Genomic DNA, 23,773 nt, shown 5'->3' with positions numbered 1-23,773 from the left:
GTGCAGTGTGTAAGTAATCCTGACTAACCCTTTTAGGATAAAATTAACTGCTAATTTAGCAACTTTAACTCACAGTGGCTATTGTAACTAACTGAAACCTTCACTCAAAGACTGATAACACCCTGTTTGCTAATATTCTGAAAGGAATTACTAGCACATTTAACACTGCAAGTGTTGTAAGACGTTGCTACGGCAACGCACCAGCTTTTGCTAAAATACTGAAAGGAAAAGTATTTTAGGCGTTAGTCACGGCATTCCGTGCAATCTTAAAACGCTAAAACCTGTGCGCACAAAGGTTAATTTAGTGTTTTCTGCTACAAAGCTAGCAGTTGCTGCCCAAAAGGTGCAGCTTGAGCTATCTGCAGAAGCTCTACTAGGCCATTTTGGTTCGGTTGTTAAAAATGGAGGGACAGAGTAGTGAACTGACCAACTCCCAGCAACCAGGTGGCGCTGCGGCCCACGACTATGAACCTGGCCTACTTTCTGGACAAATATTGTCCAAACTGGTCGCGGTTGCTCGAGAACCCGACTACCCTTCTAGGGATTTCACTGAAGAACAGCTTGACGCTGTAATCGATCAAATAGAAAACCCGGATGGTACAAAACCAATCCAGGTTCACTTAGCTAAGTTAGCCCTGATCCTCTATCAGAGAGAACTCCAACGTGGTCAGAAGATCATGAACCTCCAGAGTATGCTAGCTGAAAAACAGCGAAATGGAAGGCTGATCGAGGAAGACAACACCAGCACCGATTCTGGGGAAGATGGGGAGAAGACCCCGCCCCCTTCTGCTGATGACAACAGACAGTGGGAAGGGGGGAAACACCAGGACTCTCTAGACGGACGCACGCCGCAAGGGAGAGATGAAGCTTATCTGTCCCAACCTTCGGCCCCGTTCCCTACACACACTATAGGGCATTCAGGACCACCTAGGGGCCGAGGGCAGTTCGCCCTCGAATCCCAGGTTGGACCACCACCCTCATCTTCACGGCCTTCTCAATCAGTGAGAAGTCGACCAGCTGAGCGGCACCTCTATTTAGACCGCTCCCCCAGTCCACAAAGGGTGCAAGGTGCCGATTGGGGTTATGCACCCCAAGCTGCACCTCAACCATCCACCCATCCTAGCTACTCCGGTATTCGGCATGCCGGTAACCAGCTGCAGGACAAAGCATCATACGCCAGTCCGTATCCGGACAAAGTGTATTACGCAGAAGCCCCAGTTGAAAGACGCAGGCTGCACTACGCAGACGTGCCCCGGGAGGAGGACCTCCCAAGACACCCACGTGACGTGCCAGCAGCCCGCCACAACATGCCGGACCCCGATTTGGGCCCCAGGAGTCAACATTGGGAGCCCAGAGCACACCAGCGATATCCAGCGCCCTCTGAGACAGACCGTGGGTCAGAGTCAGAGGATGATGCGCCGTACCGTGAGTCAGGGCTCCGTGTACGTCAAATTGAATCGCTAGCTAAAGACATAGAACGCTTTGATCCTAACACCAATGAATCCAACGTTGACGATTATCTCAGGGAGATAGAACGTTGTCTGCTTGATCTTCCAGCACCTTCTTCAAGGGAAAAGCTCAAGCTAATTTGGAAAACTACATCTAGAACGGTGCATGGTTTCATGGAAACTCTACCACCTGACATTCGAGATCGGTACTCCTCGCTCTGCCGAGCGTTGAGAGATGAATACGCCACGTATGCAGACTCTGCGTCAGCTACAATGGGGGCCTTCTCCATCAAACACGGGAGGAACGAACCCCCCAGAGAGTATTATCGCCGACTCAAAAGTGCTTATTTCCAAGGTCGAAACGGCCCTGGGCTCGAGGAAGCCCCTGCCTTCAGATCCCTTTTCATTCACAACCTGCACGAGTGTGTTCGCTCCGAAGTCTCAATGTATTGTCGGATGAAAAAACTGACAACTCAGGAGATTAGGAGATACGCTCAACAGGCTTGGGAAGCCGGCGGGAAGCCCCAAAAGCCTGACGCACATCACCGCGTCATGCACCTAGCTCCCGACGCCGAGCCGCGTTTGGAGCTCGAAGGCACAGAAGCTCCACCCACTAAGCCAAAATCTGCTAAACCTAGACCTGCTAAACTGCAAGAGCAGTCCCAATCTCCTCGACAGGGGAAGGGGGGTGCTGATTGGCCGCCTAGGTCTGGACAATCAGACAGGAAGTGGCCCAACCAAAACCAACGGCAGGCAGGTCGGAACAGTGGAAGGTTTAAGGAGCGCCGCCAACAGGTAAGTCCCGAACGCAAGTCCGCAGGTGAGTACTTGACCAAAGCCGACCTCCAGGAGATGTTTCAGCAGTTCCTAGCTAAACAGAAGGAACAGCTGAGATCTGCAGATGAGACCCCTGCACCAAAGTCTTCTTCTAAGAAGCCAGACCCAGAGCCAACGTCCGCATGACTAGGCGTGGCTCAACCTCCCAGCGTGGCCAGGACCTACCTGATCAGCTGGGGGAACACTACTGGTAGATCACAGGAGTCTCCTGAAATCTACCCCCCAGAGAAACCTGATACTAAATTTCTGAAGTTCCTTGGTGACTTAACAAACCATGATCATGCTCGCCGTTTGTACTGTAGCACCAACGTAGGTGGGTGCATACAGGTTGATGCTCTGCTGGATACCGGCTCAGAAATCACCCTGATGTGCTCCACACTGTTCCATCGCGTGTCTGACACCATGCGGTCACTCGGGAAACCAGTCCAGGTAGAGCCCTGTGACCTGAAAATCACCAGCTACACCCAGACCCGGGAGTGTATCACTCACCGGGCGTGGCTGGATATCACCTTCCAAGACATGACTCTGGTTCACCCGTTTTATGTCTGCCAGCTAGACACTGAACCACTTCTCATTGGTCAGGACCTGCTTGAACGTCTAGCTCCCCTCATCGACTGCCAGAAGGGTCAACTGTGGGCCCAGGTGGACACACCTAAGCCCTGGAACCCGGATAGCAGCCGACCATCCTCCATTCTTGAAGTCAGCATAAGTGAGCCGCAAAACCCTTGTTCCAAGGTCATGCCCCTCCCTACGGCTCCCACAGACGAGGACCGCCTGCAAAGGCACGAAACCGCTCCTGGAACTCCGCTCTGCACACATTCATCTTTTCTCTGCTCGCTGAAGAACGTCAGCCTGCAGCCATATGCACCACACATAGTTGGTGGTCTTACCATCAACTGCACCCACATCTCAGATGCTCTCCTTGCTCTTTGGTCAGAAAAGTCAGCCATCAGCCAGCAGACGTTTGAACACCTGCGTCAGAAGGACCCCCTTCTGGTCAGTGTGACACGTAGCCATCGGCTCTTGTCACCTACTTGGCCGCAGAGGCTCCTGAAAGCGCCAGAGGTCTGCTCTCTGACTATCCAACTTGGAGCAAGACAGCTCACACATACATTCAGCATCATACCACAGCTTGATCCACCTGCACTCATTGGAGCAGATCTGCTGGTTCGACTCGGTGCCCAGCTGGACACTTGCAATCAAGTCCTTTGGGCCCGGGCCACACCATCCTCTGAGCCTCGCTCAGAAGGCCCTGAACACTTGCTGTCCGGACAGACCATTCCACAGGCCTGCCGTGCAGTGGTTGAGGCCAGCACGGTTCTGCCCCCACTGGTCAAAGGAGTGCCTGTTCGTCTGACTCTGATGAAGCATCAGAAGCTGCCAGGCACACAGGCCTTCTTCGAGCCATCACCACACTTCTTGGAGCTCAACTTAGCCGTCTGTGGCGCGCCACTCTTGGAGCTGAACAATCGTTCTGCCTACTTGTTGGTCGAAAATCCGACCCGGAGTCCTATCCACATGCCGGCAGGAAAGCCCTTGGGCATGCTGATAGATAGCTCATTCCATGACTTCGAACTTTCAGTCCCCGTGATCGGGCAACTTCCGTTGTTCTTGAACGACAGACAGGTTGGTGTAGACACATTCAGTACTTTCCCTTCACAAATGATTACCATCAAGCAGCATGAAGCCCTTCCTGAGGAACCCATTTGCAGTGCAACCTTAGATACTGACGGCGGTCAGTATCTAACGGTTTTTGCAATAAATACTCAACCCTCTGAGTCACCGGTTGAAAGCCCGGAACACCAGAGACCCTCCTCCTCTGAACCTTATGACGGCTTCGAGGCCGAAGTCAGCCAGCAGCTTGACAAAGCGGATGCGCTGGAGTCAGAGGAGCAGAGAGCAGCGCTTAGAAGCCTGTTCTATGAGTTTCAGTCCATCTTATCCAGGGACTCCCTGGACTGTGGACTCACAAACCTGCACACGGTTCGCATTCCGACGAACCCGAATGCCCCTCCTACTTTTGTACGTCAGTACAAGATTCCCCTCGCTGCTTATGAGTCGATCCAGGAGATCCTCGATCAGCTGAAGGAGAAAAACATCATCAGAGAGTGTAACTCCACTTACAACTCTCCCATCTGGCCGGTTCTGAAACCGACTGGGAAATGGCGTCTCACCATAGACTATCGTGCACTGAACAAACAAGTACCTCTCTCCAGGTGGCCTATGATCCATTTAGATCAGGAGCTAGCCAGAGTCAGAGATGCTCGTTTCTTCTCTATGGTTGACGTAGCCAACGGCTTCTGGACCATGAAGGTTGAGCCGGCGGACCAGTATAAACTGGCTTTCTCCTTTGGAAATCGCCAATATACTTGGAACCGCTGCCCCTTTGGCTACTCTAACTCACCTGCAGAGTTCAACATCTTCCTCCACAAAGCCATGTCAGATGCTGCTTCCAGAGGGAACCTCATATATGTCGATGACATCTTGATGAGGAGTCGAACCTTCGAGAAGCACCTGGTTGAGCTCCGTCATGTGCTGCAACAGCTCGCTGACGCCGGAGCTAAATTGGCGATTCTCAAGGGACAGTGGTGTCGAACCAAAGTGGAGTATGTTGGACTGCTGGTTGGCCCTAATGGAGTCGAGCCCCAAGCGGGACGCATTAGAGCCATTCAGGACATCAAAGCCCCAGCTAATCTGACTGAACTCAGGAGCTTCCTCGGAGTCTGCAACTACTCCAGGCAGTTCATTGAGGAGTACGCTGAAACAGCGAGGCCCCTCACTGAGCTGCTTCGGAACAACACACCTTTCGTGTGGGACAGACCCCAAGAACTCTCCTTCCAGTTCCTAAAACAGAAGTTGGCGTCCGCACCCTGTCTGGCTTACCCAGACAAGGATAAAGAGTTCTACATAGAGGCTACTTTCTCCTCTCACTGCCTGAGCGCTGCTTTGAAGCAGAAACACGATCAGGACATGAGTGTTGTGGCATACGCCAGCAAGCCTCTGAGCAAGGTGGAACTCCAGTTCTCAGACTGCGAGAGAGCTCTCCTCTCTACAGTCTGGGCCGTCGAACACTTTCGTAGTTACATCGGTGGACAGAAAGTGATCATTGAAACGTGTCATCAGCCTGTCACCTTCCTAAACAGCCAGCGACTGCGCGAAGGAAGAGTGTCAAACAGCCGCATTGCGACGTGGATGATGGTGCTCCAAGGATACAACATTGAGGTCAAGTATGGTCAGAACACCAAGCTAGCGCTAGGACAAGGGCTAGCAGGCTGCCAGCACGGTGACTCTGACTCCGTCATGGGCCCCCTGGACACACCTGCCGCAGTCTACCCAACCGCATCCTATCATCGCTACTTTGATGAGAATGTTTGCCAAGGGCTTCCGAAAGTTTACACTGACGGATGCGCCTACCTTCACGAAGGCCAGCTCCGTGCCGGGGTTGGAGTCGTTTGGGTGGACTGTGACACTAAGCAACCAAATCACTACCGGTTGGGCCAAAAGTCTAGTCAGTACGCCGAAATTGCTGCAGTGTTGATAACCCTCCAGCAGGCGGCAGCCTTGGACATCACTCAAATCGTCCTTTGCTCTGATTCAAACTACGCTAGACACAGCTTCATCTCTCACTTCCCCATGTGGAAGGAGAACAACATGAAAAATGCCAGGAACAGAGACGTGAAACACTCGGAGCTATTCCTAGCGTGTGATCTGCTCACCACCGAGAAAGGCATAATGGTCTACTGGAAAAAGGTCAAAGGTTACTCCAGGACCATAGGTCCGGAGAAAGATGGTAATGACGAAGCTGACCGCCTTGCTAAGCTCGGTGCTGACCAGGGAACCTGTTGGGAATTCAAAGACGAGTGGCTTCCACCCAAGGCCGTTCACGAGGTCTGCGCGATTACTCGTCGCCATGCTAAACAGGCAGACGAACCTCGGACCGTTGAGGTACCCGTGTTTCTAGGCAGACAACCACATGACGCGGACCTAGTCACCATGCAGGAACAAGATCCTGACCTGAAGCTCATCCGCGAGCTTCTCCAAAAGGGCCCGATGCCTGAACAACCGTCACCACCTATGGGCGCAAGCAGAGATTTGGTAAACCTGCATCGTCAACTCACGCACCTGAAACTACAAAACGATTTGTTAGTTTACATGCGTGATGATCACCGCCCGCCTCGCTGGGTTGTTCCACTCGACCACAGAGGAGTGATGCTTGCCTACGCCCACGACACTCCGGTTGGAGGTCACCGCGAAGCAAAAGCTACCCTCGCGTCACTGACAGAAGTAGCATATTGGCCGTCGATGTCCAAGGACGTACACAGCTATGTCCATGGCTGCCTCATCTGTGCCCAGTTTCAACCCTCCCAGCCGCTTGCTAGAGCACCACTGCAACGCAGGGGAATAACCTTCCCTTGGTCCCACCTGCAGATCGACTCGGTTGGACCGGTTCCCAAATCGGCAAGAGGAAACAAATATATGCTAACTGTAACTTGCAGTTTCACAAAGTGGGTTGAGTGCCTTCCAGCGCCAAACGATACAGCCGTCACAACCGCTGTACTGCTGATTAACCACGTTTTCAGTCGATGGGGACTTCCACTCTGCATTGACTCTGACCGAGGAACTCATTTCACATCCAGTGTAATGACGTCCCTGTTTGAACTTCTGGGAGTGGAAGTGAGATTCCACCTTCCCTATCACCCACAGTCATCCGGACAGGTCGAACGGATGAACCGCACGGTCGTCTCCATGCTCAAAAAGTACGTCTGCTCCACTGGGAAGGACTGGGACGTCAAGCTCCCTCTGGTCCTGATGGCCATACGGTCCACTCCACAGCGATCCACTGGGGTTACGCCCTTTGAGATGATGACCGGCAGACTGATGACTCTACCACTGCACCTCCTGTATCACCCAGAGGATGTCAGTGTTGCCACTGCCTATACCGCCCATCAGTATGTGGCAGACTTGAAAACACACCTCAGAGCTACGTTCGCGCACGCTCAGAAGAAACTGGAGACCAACGTAGAAGGCGCTAAAGCCTACTACGACCAAAAGACAACCAGCCACGAATACGAGGTGGGTGACAAAGTATTCTACTTTCGGTTCGCCCAACCGGCACGCAAAGCTAAGAAGTTCCTGCCCTGCTGGTCAGGACCATTTGAGATCGTGGCAAAACTCTCTCCAGTTGCATACAGGTTACGCATCACCAAAGCGAGACAGGAGCCTGTCTACAAATGGGTGCATGCAAACCAAATCAAACCCTACGTCAAACCATCCCCGCGGGTACAGAGACCAGACTCCCCGCAGGAGGTAGACGTAGTCTCGACATAGTTCTATGCATGGAAATGGAAAAGGGGGGAAAGTGCACGTTTAACCCACTAACATGTACTAACCGACAAAGAACCAGCCCCCCAGCCCCCCCCCCCCCCCCCCCCCCCGCCGTCACTTTCACTAACCAAGAGAAACTCCTTCCTAGACTGCTAACAGGATGTACCTACTAAAACCTTACAGGGTACTCTGGTACCTACACTAGGCTCTGATTAATGGATCTCTACGTGCAATCAAGACTTTGTCTGAAACCATACCTCAGGATATTGTGTACACACGAGTGGTGAGAGATTTGATGTAGGACCTGCTCAGGGAAGTAAGTTCCACGCTGGACAGCTTGGTTGAAAGTCGTATTTCCCCGTACTTGGTACCACTGGACCTGCTCAAAGATAGCTTGACAGCTGCTACCCCTCTACTGTGCACCTTTCACAAATCCACCTAGCGTACAGCCTAAGTAGTGCAATGCCCATTCACGTTGAAAAAAATTAGAACTCGGTTTCCTGTTAAACGTTCCCATAATTGTGACACCTCACATCTATAGGTAGGTCGATGCTGAACATTGGTATTTGAAAGGACGGTAGGCATTTCCACTTTGAACTAGAAACCTGACACTCCATCACCTCAACCTCGAACAGCATGACTCAGAGATTGAGATCATGGACGCTTTCCAGGGTTATAACTTTGCCTTCGATTTAGAAATTGACCAACAATTACTGATTGAAGGAACCAAATTTGTTAAGTTCACACAAAACCCGCGTGAACTTACTTTGACGCCCAAGACGCTACATTGACACAGATTATACGACTTTAATCTGCACATTGGTCGCCCTGGGGATGGAATGGCTCATCACGGCCGTGATAGCTTATTCCGCCTACAGGCGTGTTAATAAACTCCAAGATAAGATGCACTTGCTCACCTATGGTGTGCCTCGTGACCGTGTTCGGGGAGACTCCAAGCGCGAATGTACCACACCTGTCTAAAGGGGGTGAGCAACATTTTCTTTGTTATTCTGTAAACCTAAGAGTAGTTCTCATTTTAGTCTACCTCACATATTTATCTGAGTGTTGCAGTATGTCACATTCTTTATAAGCTACACACTGAATGTATGACCTAAGAATGTATTTTATGAGACCTCAAGGTTGCTATGAATTTTCTTGGATGTTATATGTTACATGTTTTTTTTTGGGGGTTTTCTGTATTTTTGTTTCTTACTTGGTCACATATTGACTAGTGGTTATGTGCCGGCCCAGCTCAGTCTGTCAATGACTCTGTCTGACACACCAGCACATTGTAGTACCTCTTAGTTTCATGGTCCTTGTTTTAGCCCAAAGACTGTCCTGATCCGCCCTTTGGACCAAAAAGGGGGGAATCTTGGGACCACATAGGTCAATGCGCGTTTGCGAACTATGGACCTCGTACATCACCGCGTGCTCCATAAACTGAACTGTATGGCCGGCGGTGAGATGCCTTTGTGTTCCCTCGTGGAGTTAACCGCCCACCGACCTTCCTCCTTCTACACTACTACCTCTCGCATGGACGACATCATCATTGCGTACCACCTGCGTGAGTGGCTTCTTCTCGTTATGCGCGTTGGGGACTATCCCGTTTCCTATCCTCTTTGTGCCTGACCAGGATCAAAGACCAAAGGCGCCAGGATCCAAGACAAAGAACAAAGGCGTCCAAGGAGACCAACGTCCTAAGGGACAAACCCACCTGTGCTTCCGACAATCAAGTCGACCTACGTTCATGAGGAACAAACCCATCTGTGCTTCCGACGATCGAGCTTTGGGCGCGATCCCCGAAACCAAAAGGGGGAATGTTGAGGGTCTGACCTCATGAGGAAATTACTATGCAGTGATTTTCTCCAAAATGACTGTGCTTAAATTGCTCTGAAAAGCAAATAATCACATCAGCGCCAAGAAACTTCATTTCCCATGATGCTTTGCACACGGAAGCATTGTGATGATGTCACCGCCTAGTACCAGAAACACGTTCTGCGCATGTGCGGGAAGCCGTGGAGCTTTTCCCGCGAACTAAGACCATAAATCTTCAGCAGAGACAAAGAAACCTCGTTCTTTTGCCCAGGATACCTGGCGGTAAGGACACGCTTGTCGAACGCTCCGACAACTTGAGCACGCGGAAGCTCTAAGTGCCCAAGTTGAGCCACGCAACCGCTGGAAACCACTCTTAACTCCATCGGGACCTGACTGGGAACGAGCGGAGCTCCATTCAGCTCTCAGAGACGCTGTAAGTTGTCAAACTCAGCACAAAAGAAACTTCGTTCTCTTTGTGTCCAGCCCGTGGAGAAACACACGTGGAGCCAAACAACGGAGAAAGCATCAAACCGACGGATGACGCTGAAAACTGCGGAGAAAAACGGAGAACCGTCAAATCATAACAGCGGGGACGCCTTGCTGCTCATCTGGTGATCAGAAAACTCATTTTTTTTCTCCTTTTCTTCTCCCATTTCCTCTATAGTCCAGAATAAGCAATAAAACCGCGCTATTGCTTAAAAAGTAGCTTCGTGTTTTCCTCTTTCGCTCCCAAAACACGTCCGCCGGGTCATTTTGAAAGAATAAACTGCTTATTGATCATCGCTAATATCTTTAGTCGTCAGCTCTGGCCAGGCTGCCGACTCCTTTTAGATTAAATAATTTACAAGTGACCCTTTTGTTGTTTGTTAACTTTTGAAGTGTTTGAGTTAAGTTTTACTGTGATTCTAAGCCACTAAGTGTTCGGGAAAGTAGAAAACTTTACACATCCAGGTCTCCTGTTGAATGCGAGGGGAGGGGAAGAGCCCCACACACACTCACAGCTCACTCCCCCCACCTACTCTGGGGAAACAAAGACCCATTCATCTCACACACACACACACACACTCACTCACACACACCACACAAACACCTTGAACATTATTTTGAATATACATCCTTTTATTATATCACATGGTTATTATTCATTTATGCCACTGTTTATTCATTTGACAAATTGTTAATTAAACGTTATAAAATTCAGATTTTCGTCTCCAGTAGCTTTGTTGTGTCGAAGAGAAGTCTCTGCTCCAAGGATTCTACGAACTTCAAGAAAGACTGATAAGAGTTTTGGATTCAATTTTTCCCCGGTTAAAGGGGAATGGTGCCCCGTATATCTAAGAATATCTTAATTAATTAATAAATCAGTAAATATTTACATATTTACAGAATTTATTGAAGAATCCAAAAGTAAGTTGAAGCTTACTAATTGTTCGCTCCTAATAACCCCAACAGTAGCCTGCTAGTATTAGCAAAAATAAGCTAATGCTGCTAATAGCTATCTGACAGAACAACTCCTATGATTTTGTCGGTTAAATATTGTTGTGGCCACTTGTTTTGTAGTTAAATGGATTCTTTAATTTTCCACACCAGAGTTTAGTTTAGAAGAGAGTACCGTATTTTCCAGACTATAAGCTGCTACTTTTTTCCCACGCTTTGAACCATGCGGCTTATAATGAGGTGCGGCTTTACTGAAGATTTTCCTTCACCTGCAGGGGGCGCTTTAGCAGAAAGTGAAACAGGTGGAAGTCAAAAGTGGAAATCGAAGAAAGTGCTCATTTTAATTTAGCACATGCAAGCAGCCGGCATGATCCATACCCCCTCATCATGGTAACTACACGTATGAGTTCATATGATGCCGCATTTAAGTTGAAGGCCATCGATCTGGCAGTGAAGGACGGAAACAGTAAGTAAGCTTGGCATGAATGAATCCATGGTTCTGCGCTGGAGACGGCAGCGGGAAGAACTCATTCAAGCCAGCTTCACCCGGGATGATGACAGCAACACGGACAGCGACACTGACATCGCCACAGAAAAGGTATGTGACGAAGCTCTTCTGAGGCTGTTCAACTCCGACACTGAAGAAGATGACTTCAGTGGTTTCAGTGCGCAGGAGAATGATGAATAAACTAATCAATAACTTCTGTTATGTTTGATACTGATCAGTTCAGTTACGTTCAGTTAAACTACGTTTTCAATTCAGTAGATATCCGGTAGATATCTGCGGCTTTTAGCCTGGTGCGGCTTATATAAGTACAGTTCTATGTTTTTTAAAAACCTTAGAAGGTGTGGCTTATATTGAGGTGCGCTCTACAGTCCGGAAATTATGGTATATATTATTTTTAGGTTCTACTCTTCCTGTGTACAGGTGTGCAGAACCCATTTCACTGTTTGTGAAAAACAATGTATTGTATTACCGATGCTGTGCCCGAACGCATTCATTGAACGATAGTTCGTGAATTCATTCATTTTTTTGTGAACGTGAACTGAACTCGCTCGTATTTTGCCTGATGAATGTAAAAGTGAGTGAGTTCGTCCTGGCGTGTGTGAACGGGTTTACGAACGCGTTCTTTCGCCGTTCTAGCTCCAGATCTCCACAGAGCTTTTCTGGAACTAAAGCCTGGCTAAAACATCCTGTTAACCATAAAGTTTATACAAAGTAGAACCCGCAAATGCGGCAAAACACAGGCAGCAGCGGTTGGTGCAGCGTCTACTCTTCTACATCTATGCTGTGTGGAGGAGTCAATAGGCGCTTTCCGACTGCATAGTTCTAGGAACTAAGTTCCTAGAACCATCCTCCTAGATTTTAGTTCCCAGAACTATCCCTACCATAGGAACCTTTTCAGATTGTGGTCGCAGTGCTCAGGAACCTTTTGGAGGTGGGTATGATGAAACCGTTCGCAACAGTGTGACGTGTTAATTAAGAGCTGGAATTACAAAAGCAGAAAATTAGCTCAGGGCTAAGCTAACGGGGCTCAAGCCTGGTTCATGCTTCTCCGTCAGCTCCGCAAGGGACAGACACGCACGGATTGACGGCAGTGTTTCGCTCTCATACTTCTCCGTCTCCTGGAGAGCGTTGCAAAGCAATTCCCCGGTAGGACAACAGAGGGCGTAGCGCTGTTCTGTGGTATCCTGTCATGTATCGGTCCAAGACAGTGTGTTTATATTGTGTTTTTTGTATATGAGACTTTTTAACACAGACAAATTAGTCTCTCATTCTCCTCCACGTCTTCATGCGCTCGCCACCTCTAAACCCACGTTTCCTGTCATTTCCGTCCACAAATTAAACGCTTGCTGCGCATCTTCTCACTCCTCCAGTAACGGGGGAATTAAACGTTCATATTTTAGAGTTTTTTCGCGAGGTATTCTTCAAGCTTCTCCGTGTCTGCCGCTAGTTATCCTCGGCTCTCTTTATGTTTTTGAGGGCGCAATGGCGGCAGTGTAGACGACAGCTGCGTCCTGACCAATCACAAGCTTGCGTTGTCCGTCTCGACTGACGGATGTTTAGAAAAGAGAGCTCGACTCCGTCCGTCCTTGCGGAGCTCTCCAGCAGGCCCGCAAGGACGTTGCGTGTCTCTGCACTGACGCAGACGGAGAAGCATGAATCAGGCTTCAGGAGGCGACTGTGCTCATTACCTGTGTTCTGAAAGTTAGACTTAGGTGCAGTTCTTTGTCTGGCCACATGAGGGCGTGGATGTTTGAGTAATATTCAGTTAAGCTGGCAGTGTTCATGAAGAAACAGCAGAAGTTACGTTTGGGAATCTGTTAATGGGTGTGTTAATATGAGTGTGTGTCCTTAAGACTGGTGAGTGATAATATCTATCAGTTTTAAGGAAGAGAGATTGTTAGTTCATTGCTGTGGACATTTTCTGTTTACTTACCTTACTTAAGAGGAGCTGTGGCTACGGTAAGCTAGGTTTTGACTTGAGTTGGTGATAATTATCTTGTTTGGTGGCATTTTTTGTTATTTACCATTATAAGTGATTGAAACAGTAGACTAGAGTGATTTGGTATTGTGGGAATGAATGTTTTATTTCTCTTTATTATCAATATAGCTAATGCTATATATATCTGCTTTGCCCCGGCTTTCCACAGGAGCCGTCAGCATCACGTTATTGCAGCAGCACGTCTTGCTCGCGTAAACTGCTGATTGGCCCTTCCCACGAGACGCGAAGCAGCAGGGGAGCAGCTGTCACCGACCGAGCACGAAGTCACACGAGTGACTTCATCAGTAAACACAACAACAAGCAGGAGAAAACTACAACATGGCTCCAAAAGGTTTGTGTTTTATGTTCTGTCCGTTTTATAATCGCCAATACGGACCTGAAAAACAAAGGAGACCGCTAGCTAGGTGATAACTTCTCACGGGGCTGCACATTTTGTAACTGTTTTTAAAAGTAAAGCAACCGGAAGGCAGTACATTTCTTTATTCTGAAAATCTCGGAAGCTTCTCTCCGTTTCCGCGTCCGATTTCCTGTCTTTCCTTCCCCCAAAATGTCGAACTTGACCCGTTTCAGAGGCGTCGCGCGTAGAAAATAGAACCGGCGCGTAAGGACCGCAACATGCTGCTCCTGAGATGCGGCCGACTCGCGCTGCTGACGGCTCCGGTGGAAAAGGTTCTGTTGACCACTGCGGTTCCTATCAGCAGCTATGATGTGCTGCTGCAGTAACGTGCTGCTGACAGCTCCTGTGGAAAGCCGGGGTTGGGCCTAGTAGGAAGGCTTGTAATATATGTGTATTTTAGTGTACAGCGCCTTGTTTAGTTGTAATGCCTTGTGAATGCGCTTTAAAATAAAATTGGATTGGATTGGATATGTAGCCTTAAGATGCGGCCTAATAATGTTATCATTTGTGTTTACATTGGATTGTAATTCATATATTTTTTGATTTGTTGTAGAACCACACACATACAGCCCATCTCTGCCAGTTAATTTAAGAAAAAAAAAATACTCACCTGGCCTCATCATTGCTTGATGATTATATCTGCATTTAACTAGTGCACACTCTGTAATCACCATCTTGGTGAATTGGACATTAGTCATAGAAATCTATCGAACAACCTACTTTATGAGAATACTTTTGATGAGTGATTAAATCCCAGATATCACGTTGAGACTGCCAGAGCATGCAGAGAGAGTCGGGAGATGGAAGAATCCAGCAGGAAGCGATGCTCCGTTATGGAGGAAAGAAGGAAAACAGCGCCGCAGATAAACGAGACGATGTGTACGTTTTCCCTATTAAACACGCTGATTGTATGTATTTGTATGATTATACATTTTAACAGTATTCTGTTGGTTTTCTTCAGCAGATTACCAATAAGTGAATATCTCAGATTACATTTCACTCGCGTTGTTTGCGGTTTAGATGGCGTTGCTTCACCGTGCACCTGGGTCCAAAACAAAGCTGATGACTGGTGGAAAAAGGGTTTTCCACGTTTTGACTTTACTGACTGACTGATGGAGAATTTCCGTCTGTCCAGACATTATACGTCTGTCTCCACCTGACGCCTGCCCTGGAGAGAATGGAGACAACGTACCTCTGCTGTACGGTTTAAACAGCTGCTGTGTGCTTCCTACCCTCAGTGAGAGTCCCGAGAAGAGTGAAAACCACCAACATCCACAGCTGTTTTGGATGTTTATCAGAGAGAACATACGTGTAGACATGAACTCACACTAGGGCTGGGCGATATGGCAAAAATAGAATATCACGACTTTTCCAATATTTTATCACGATTTCGATTTTATCACGATTTTTTATCCATGAATAGCATAACTTCAATTGCGTATTAAAGAAGAGAAACATTGAATAAATAAACATTTATTCATATTAGGGATAATCAACACAGTGCTAACACACTTATATTTTAAACTCACACCAGAGATGATAAAAGCCCTGAGAGAAACAATTAAAAACATCAGTTTTTCTCGTTTTTCAAGTAACTTAACATAAATTAAAATCGTAAACATATTTAAAGTGCAAACATGTCAATTGCAAACGTATTGTGCAAACATGAACTTGTTCAAAATACTATGTAGCTCCCAGTTGCTCATGTAGTGGATAGTTAAGCTCAAATACGGCTCTGATGTGCGGCTGGACCAGAGATCGCTTGTGGTAGCAAATAACTGTGCATTCTGAATATTTTCTGCAACAAGTCTCTAAATAAAGTAAAAATTTCCAGTGCAGATTGGAGACAACCCATAGAAGCACTGATTTGATCTCATTTCAGAGAAAAATAGAACAGGTTAGATGCAACTAATAAATAAAATTACTAACAAACTCAGGAATGTTTCTTTGCTTCACTGTTCTGGTGCTGAAAATATCACTAATGCGGATCAAAGGAGACACACAGATGAATGCACCTCTTATTATTTGGAGACTACATTTACTGCAGCTGGCAGAGGCAGAGATTGTTTCTATTGATACACGGATTTACAGAATCATTTTAAATGTTAATAGGGGAAGACTGCAGGAGGGAGCGGTAAATTACAGGGGTCCCAGCAAAAACAAGAAACTACGAGTCTGATGAAACCCGCTGGTTTTCCATCAGGCAATCACGGGGCAGCTCAAACGACCCAGTGACCGAGCTCAGTCGGTACCGACACCGGCTCGGCAGAGGGTGGACGAGCCGAGGCGGCGTCGTGCTCTGCTTAAGAAGAAGTGTTATTTTCCTGCTTCAGAAGAAGCGTCCAACATGTTTTTACGCTTTCTCCGAGACATGTCACGTCGCTAAGTTGTTAGCGCCGCACGCTAAGGAAACCCTGCGTTCCTCTTCGGAACGAAAACCTCGTTGTCGCTCAGCCGCGGCAAAGCCATGTTTGTTCACACACAGGTGAAAACAAGCGGGGCACTAATACTATGACTCACTCTGATTGGTTAAGGGTCAAACAAAGACGTGTCATTCGCCTGAGGTAAGTTCCATTTTCATTCAGAGGCAGAAATTCAACAGCAGAGATGTGAATCGTGATAAAACGGTCTCTCAAAAATGACAGACCGTCAGATGTGTGGATCGTAAAACGGTCTAAAATCGTCATATCGCCCAGCCCTAACTCACACTAGTAAAGATACAATGTTCCTTCGGAAGTTGTTACACCAGGGTTTCGCCCAGCGCTTTATAAGCCTGGTGGCCCGCCAGGCTTTGCTTGCCCACCCGCCAGGCTAAGCGTCATGCCCCGCCCCCCGACCCGACCCTACCGTGCCCGCTGACATGAACGGCGCAACGAAACTAGAGCCCTCCATCAGCTGATACTGGTGAGAAACAGCAGCTGAACGTGTGAAACCCCCCCCCACCCCCACTCTCACTGTGGAGCGCTGACATCACTCAGAGACAAAGAATACTTGTGACTCTTAAAGTCATTTATTAAAAACATGCCTGCTACAAACTCAAGTATTTCAGTGTAAAAATAACTTGCATGATAAGCTAACGTGTTCACTGCAGACTAGAGACCCTCCATGAGCTTCTGCTTGTGGCTGGCTCCTCCTGAGCTGGATGTTCTTTAGACTCCCTCTCTGTCAGCTCACAGAAGAACTGCATCATGGCCTCAAACCGTCCATCTCTCTGCCTCCTGTTCAGCCTCTGACCCGAGCAACTCCTGCTCAGTAGCCAGACATGCGTTGCCCCCCTTTCTCCTTCCTAGAAAGAAAAAAAACCTGGAGGGTGGAGATAGAATTAACACACAAGAGCCATATAATACACTATATTCTAATTCTGTGGAATGAGATGTGTGTACCAGGTCTGGGGTGGCAGGGCTGCTGGAAGGTAGTAGGTTGTAGGTGCAATGTAGACGCTGAAGGATTAAATGTTTTAGAATTAAACCATTTGATGACCAAGAGATTACACATTTACATATATGACGGTTCTGTACCTGGTGTAGGGGGCAGAGGCTGGAAGAAGCTGATGCCTCTTCAGACGCTGGCTCTGGTGTAGCAGCTGGATGGATAAACATTTCAGAATAAAACAAGTTATAAAAACACCTTTATCAGTCACACAGTGTCCTAAACTAAATTACTGACTCAGTGATAAATTATAAACCACTAACAAGCCAACCATGATAACATACTATAGATGATAGCATCTCTGTACTGCTTATATCAGAACATTAATGCACACAACATATTTAATGTAAGACATTTAACTGCACGTAAGTTTGCGTTGTTTGTGTTCGTGCACGTGGTTCACGCGTGCACGAACACAAGAACAAAGCAGAAATTCACCAAACAGGAAGCTAAATGGTTACATATTCATTTGGTACAAACACACAATCGCTATCGGCGATTTTCGCTCAGAGACGAAACGTGTAAATGCATTAAGACCGTTTTCTTTACCTGTTGGGTTTGGGCGAGGTGAGCTGGTGGCACCAGGAGTATCCGGGATGCAGTCCAGTCTGTTTCTAGATGAACAAACACGATTCGGAACAGAAAAGATGCGGAAATCAAGCAAGGGGCAGAGCTCTTCGAGCGCTGACGTCACGTTAGTTCCAAAGGAACCACAGAAAGTCCCAGCCTCAGAGTAGGAGCTGAAATGGTTCTAGGAACCACGGGAAAAGGTTCCTAGTTCCTATCTGTCCGAACGCGCGCAAAATGGGGCTGGTTCCTGGAAAGGTTCTAGGAACTAAAAAAGGTTCCTACAGTTGGAAAGCGCCTATTGTTCATTCAGAGAAACTGAAAAGGGACTTAACTGAAATATTATACTTTTTTTAATGATTTGCACTTTTAATGATTTGCACTTTGAATTTGCTACCTCAGCCTGCTTCCTAAGATCGTTTAATAATTTCCCTTTAAATAATGTTTTCCTCCTGTTGTTGAGTATATACTGTAGGGTATAACCTCCAGCTGGGTTTGAGTGTGGGCTGAACGGTGCCAACTATTGGAAGATTATTTAATAAGTGTATTATATATATATATATATATATATATATATATATATATATATATATATATATATATATATATATATCAGGGCTGCAACAAACGATTATTTGGAAAATCGATTAATCGGATGGGGTCTCGACACGATTAATCGGATTACATGGGGAAATTTTTAAAAACTGCTAGGGAAACGTTATTTCTCTCCTTCCTTCACTTTATTTAACACAACATTATTAGAAAACAGTTCAATAGCAGAAAAACAACATGCCATCACCTAAATTGTCTTATAAGGTGTATAGACAGAGACCCTAAGCTACACCTATCTGTGACCTAAAATGCTTGGTCCAAGTTAAACAGCTTAAGGGCAATTCTCATCTGTTTTGTTTGATTTCATCTGTTGACATTTATTTTAAATGTAATTAAACATAGGCTGTGAATTAATCAAAATTGATCACTATTTCCAAAAATGACTGAAAAAATACCAAATAAAACAAAAGTAAATGAATGCCATCCTCCTTGTTATGATGCCCTGGGCAACTGCCAAAAAGTCACAACAAGAAATGCTGCTGATCATTCCAATGATCCCAAATAGACTCACATTAGGCCACATGAAAGCAACTGAACCCAAAAATATATTAACCAGTATATAACTGCACTCTCACACAACACGCCTGCAGCAACAGTTAGGACTCCTCCCTCCCTTTTAAAAGCGTTTTTGCTTCTGAGGACATTGTGGTTGTAAAACCACATGCTAGTAGTCTGGCCCCGGTGTGATCAACCAGTTTCTGCGGGAATGTGACGGTCGAACCAGGGCCAGATTAACACTTTGTTGTACCCTGGGCAACAATATTCAAGGGCTCCATCATCACGACCAGAGGATCACCATAATGTGGTCACATACAGAATATTTTACTGTAATATGCAGTAAATATACTCAATACTTGAATGCCTGACAACACGTAACCCGCCCAGAGTAACCTTTGACCCACCTCGTGTGGACTGACCAATGAGGAGAGGGTCTTAACTTGAGGCCCTCTCTTCATTGGTCAGTCTGCATGAGACTGACTCTCAACTGACGTTCAGTCATAGGCAGCGAAGCGTCTCTGTGCAGCGCAAAAGCCCGGGTGGACAGTTTGTTTAATGTAGGGTGATCATATTTCCATTTCCAAACAAGAGGACAGGGGATCTGTGCCTATGACGTCACACTATGGCAACACCACACAAACCATGTTGGGACCCATTTTTTGTAAGAACTAAATTAATAGTTCTACTAAATTAAATTTGCCTTGGCCCCCAAAATGTCTTGAAACGGCCCTGGGTGTGTGACTGAGTTTTGAAGGTGATCTGAATTGTATCAGATGTATAAATATGACATGTGTGTAACTTTTTGTTTTTTACTGGTAAAAACGCGTAGTGGAGATAAATCTATCTACATTTTACTTTTCAACACTTTGTTTTGTTTTCTTGTTTTTATTAAACTATTTCCTGTCCCGTCTGTCTCTCATCTTCCTGCATCTCCTCTAAACTCTCCAGAAAAACTGCTGCCTGGATTCTTACTTTTTCACCTCATCAGTTACTTTTTCACCTCATCAGTTACTTTTGAGCAGATCAAAGGGATCTCCTGACCGCAAAGCGCAGAGCGCGTTTTCGATGCTGCGTGAGGTGACATCACCACAGCACAGGTGTTGAGCTCCGCAGTAGCAGAGTGCTTCAGGCACAAATAAGACAAGAGATTAATCTAGATTAAAAAAATTAATCTATGCCCACCACTAATATATATATATAATGTATCACTGGTTCCAGCGGATTATTTTTATTATTCATTCCAGTTTCTAGTGTAGGGTCTCAGGAATGGTGCCTGTTAGGAGGATTAAAAGTCCACCGTAATATTTCACAGAGTAGTTAAAGTGAGTCCTCGGCTCCTCGACACCCCCCCCCCCCCCCCCAAAATATTTTCTCATCGGATGAATCACGTGTGTGACCTATTTTGGATTCAAAATGGCGAATTTCACCGAAAGGTGAGGGATTTTCATGTCTGGGTATTACGTAGGTTGGATACTAATTCTATTTCACCAATTGTGATTTCACCACAATAATAATCATTCAAAGCATCCATAGACCAACATATAATTGTATTGGGTGGAGTGTCCTTATTTAAAGATAATTAGTAAAATAACTCAAATGTATTTGCTGAGAGCCACTCAAACATCCCACTGGCCAGAGGACAGGCCAGCATGCAGACGGTGAGCAGGAGGTGTGGGAGCTGGTAGCTCATGACCGGACCAGTACCAAAGAGAGAGGAGTAAATACTGACATGTCACTGGCTGTAGAAGGCATTACTGTTGATAGAATGAGGGACATTAAGGTTTTGGGGTCATAAACATATTAATGGTATAGTATATGTTTGCTATAGTAACCAGAGTAAATGAGTCTTTGAATTATAGCTTTTTGTCATAAAAGAATGTGATTGTTCCAAATATGACTTATTGCATTTAAATCTGGGGAATTACATATAAACATACACTAATCCATTTATGATTTTACACAAAATGAACAAAAACAATCATTAGTCTAAAGTCACAGAGACACAGCCAGTGTGTTATTGGCTGAGTTACAAACATTAACATTGGGCCATCTGGCTGATTACAGGACTCTACACTTGTTCTAGAAAGCTCATGTGAAATCACATATCCAAGCAAAATCTCTAATCTGGTGTGAGTGGGGCAGATTATATATAGATTATCTTTTAATCTGCTCCTTTTCATTCAGGTATGTGTAAGTTGTATTGTTTTGTTCCTTTTGCTACTATTTGTTTAAAATAATAAAGAAATAAATGAAATTAAAAATAAGTTCATTAAATCTTCTTATCACATAAAACGTTTATGGTACTTTTGTTAATCCTCGTGTTTTACACAGAGAAGCTAAAGTTTTGTTCTCTACCTTAATGTGTTTGCTGTCGGTTTCATCAGAGCATCTCTCGGGTGTTACTGTGCTTCCTTCTTCTGCCGTACACCTGTGGACGGATGAAGAGTTGATAAAATAATTATATAAACTACACAGCAGAGATTTTCAGTCACTGTTTTACTTAAATTACATTTAAATAAGTAGAAGTGGAGAAAGCTGCAGACATTCATGTTCTCACATGCAGCATCTTGGCACAAACAAGGACTCTAGTGGACATAAAAGCACACACATGCTATAAAACATGTGTTACATGTAAATTTACACTCACGCATCAGTCATATTGTTTTATTCATGCTATGAAGGAGTGAGTAGAAAGATGTTTGCATGTTTGTTACTAAAAACCAAAAGTGAAGATATTAACGGGAAATTACATGAATGACTAAGTTGATCCTGATCGGTTTGTCACCGGTTATTTTTTCATAACGTCACGTTTCACGTTCATTTCTGTTTATGTAGCATTAGCATAGCATGCTATTAGTGCTAACAAAGGAAGGTGACGTGCACAAGAATGAAACAACGCAATAATCCAGTTCAATCTTTCTAACCAGACACTCAAACAAAGCCTTCATGTTGCTAAGACGTTGTGATGTGAAGCAAGAAGAATTCGTCCAAAAGAAAAATATAACCCTTAGCATAGCATCGATTTTCAGGCCGCATGACTGCCGACAATGTTGAGACGTGATGCTAACCTTCGCCCTGGTTTTCTCCTGCTAAACAACCGAACCAGTGTTGCCAACTGTTTTTGACTGAAAGTAGCTGAAGTTCCCCCCAAAAGTCACTAGATGTTGCCAGATGACATCACATACTAATTTACATATTGATGACGTCATCACGCCACATTAGCGTTCGTTTTCCCCATAGCATCTAATATATATATATATATATATATATATATATATATATATATATAGGACTAAAAGGGAGGAAAATAAAAACTATGTTATATGTTAAAGTTATTAATTAGTATGATTAAAATGGCCCAAATTGCTTTGATATGTACAATAAATTCCAAAACTACCAATAAAGTGGCATTAAGACAGATGGTGTAGTGATCCAAACAGTTCTGTTGTAGGATATGACCTCCTGCTCTCCTCATTCTCACAGACATTTTCCTAAAAAGCTGTTTTTTTACGCCTCATAGTTTCTCAAATTCTCTGTTGTGTATTCTCTCCATCGTGATAATAACGGCGCACCGAGCAAAAGGGAGCGGGTGTCTCAAAGTATAACCATCCCTGTGTCACTGAAGGAAATTCAGATGAGCCACAGAGCTGCGTGTGTAAACGGGACGGTAGTTGAAACTCCCGATGACTGTATTTGCCAAATGCAGGAAAAGCCAAAGTGTCTGACGGCTGCAGAACCAGAGGTCGCAGGTTGACGCCCGCGCCGTCTCTAGTAGAAGCGTGAGCCTGCAGCAATATGAAAGCAGCAGACGTAAATCGGCGGTCTCCAGCTCTGCAGCTGTACTCTGTCTTCAGCGAATCAGACTGCCCGAAAACGGGTTATGATTGGTCAGTCCTCGTGCACATGTGCAGATTATCGTTCTCTTTCCTTACTGCCGGAAGAACGGTTCAGAGTGCAAATGGTTTCTTTGTTGCTAATCTGTGGGGAATATCTACATGAAAGTTCTACAGAAAGTAGCAACGGGTCCTGAGAAATGTCGCTAAGTTTGTCGCTAGGCGCTTTTTGGAAAAAAAGTCGTTGAGGGGGGTCAAAAAGTCGTTAGGAACAGTGACAAAGTCGCTGAGTTGGCAACACTGAACCGAACCGGAACTCTGCACACAGCCGGTGTCTTATTTATTTATTTATTTATTTATTTTAATGAACTTTATTTAGAACAGTAACAATGACAATCTCAAGGAAACAAGCGACATATTAAAACAAAGAACAGAGTCACATCTCCTATACACCACAATGAGATCGACAATAACTAAAAGTAAACATACATACATGCACATATATATACATATATTTGCATATACACCTGTATACATACACAACCGTATTCACACATCTATATAATAATAATATAAAAAGACGAATAACCAATACAAAAATAAATAAAAATAAAAAAAAAGAATGAAAGATGAAAAATTAAAAACAAGGAACAGAAATAAAAAAAAGACAAGAGGGATCAAAAATCTCTAAAAGTGAGGTTCCATAGACAAGACACATAACTTAAATAAGGGGCTAAGAAAAATCAAACTCTTCTAAAAATCTATGCAATTTGATTGCTTGGGGCTTATTTATTAGCTTAAGAGATTTACGGAACAGGGAGAGTTCGTTTTTAAGAGCAGGCCATGAAGGGGGGGGGGGGGGGGATTTATCATATCGGCATTTATGTATGTAATACTTTGTTATAATAATGAGATTGTTAACTAAAAACTCACTATTTTTGTCCATAAGGATTACTCCAATTTGAATATTTTGAAAAGACCAAAAATCAATATATCCATACTGGGACAATATTAGGACATGGAGAGATTTCCATAAATTCTGGATTGTCACACATCCATAGAACATGT

At 45.5% G+C, this 23,773-nt stretch overlaps 2 protein-coding genes across 2 annotated transcripts in view; one reads left to right on the top strand and one right to left on the bottom strand.

Annotated features, from left to right (window-relative positions):
- LOC129162178 (oocyte zinc finger protein XlCOF6) overlaps positions 1-23,773 on the bottom strand; it is an 849,318-nt gene that overhangs the window by 761,097 nt on the left and 64,448 nt on the right. The window lies entirely within an intron of this gene.
- Positions 1-23,773, top strand: part of LOC107373377 (gastrula zinc finger protein XlCGF57.1) — a 147,227-nt gene that overhangs the window by 107,711 nt on the left and 15,743 nt on the right. The window lies entirely within an intron of this gene.

The sequence above is a fragment of the Nothobranchius furzeri genome, chromosome 2, assembly GCF_043380555.1.
Source record: "Nothobranchius furzeri strain GRZ-AD chromosome 2, NfurGRZ-RIMD1, whole genome shotgun sequence".
NCBI lineage: Eukaryota > Metazoa > Chordata > Actinopteri > Cyprinodontiformes > Nothobranchiidae > Nothobranchius > Nothobranchius furzeri.
This window is presented reverse-complemented; position numbering and strand designations above follow the sequence as displayed.